Below are 815 nucleotides of genomic sequence, written 5' to 3' on the forward strand. Positions count from 1 at the left end.
TACTATGGGCTTACAGAAAAAGCTCAGATTTCTCTAGACCACTCAGCTGGTGGATCTATACATATGAGAAAAACAATTGAAGAAGCTCAAGAGCTTATTGATACAGTTGCTAGAAATCAGCATCTGTATCTAAGCAGTGAATCTTCCATGGAAGAAGAAGCTAAAACAGTAACTGCAGAAATCAGTCCGGTGGGTCAGGCTAATGAAATTAATCAACAATTGGACTTTCTTACTCAGCAGCTAGCCGAATTCAAGGAAATATTACAGGAAGCAAGAATGGCTAACAGGAATATGGAAGTGCAATTAAAGCAGACAGAAAAGCAACTGTCAAAACAAATAGCAGAAGAATGCCAAGCAGTTCAATTAAGAAGTGGGAAAACATTAAATACCTCACTTCAAAGCAGCAGGAAGCCAAGAAATGAACAGATGTCTACTCAAAATCCCTCTGAGGACAATCAGAGCCCAGAGAGGAATGGTGCTGGCGCTGAACGCCCAGACCATGCTCATTCCTGGCGTTCAACGCCAGAAACAAGCATGAATCCGGCGTTGAACGCCCAAAGGGAACATGGTTCTGGCGTTCAAACGCCAGTAACAAATAAGGAAGTGGCGTCTAACGCCACTCCAGCTTCCACCCATGGCATTCAAATGCCAGTGGGTGATCAGTCACATACAAGTGCTGATAACAACCCTTCTAAAAAGGCTTCCCAACCCACTTCTGTAGGTAATAAACCTGCAGCAACTAAGGTTGAGGAATACAAAGCCAAAATGCCTTATCCTCAAAAACTCCGCCAAGCAGAACAGGATAAGCAATTTGC

This window comes from Arachis duranensis, chromosome 6 (genome assembly GCF_000817695.3).
Source record: "Arachis duranensis cultivar V14167 chromosome 6, aradu.V14167.gnm2.J7QH, whole genome shotgun sequence".
NCBI lineage: Eukaryota > Viridiplantae > Streptophyta > Magnoliopsida > Fabales > Fabaceae > Arachis > Arachis duranensis.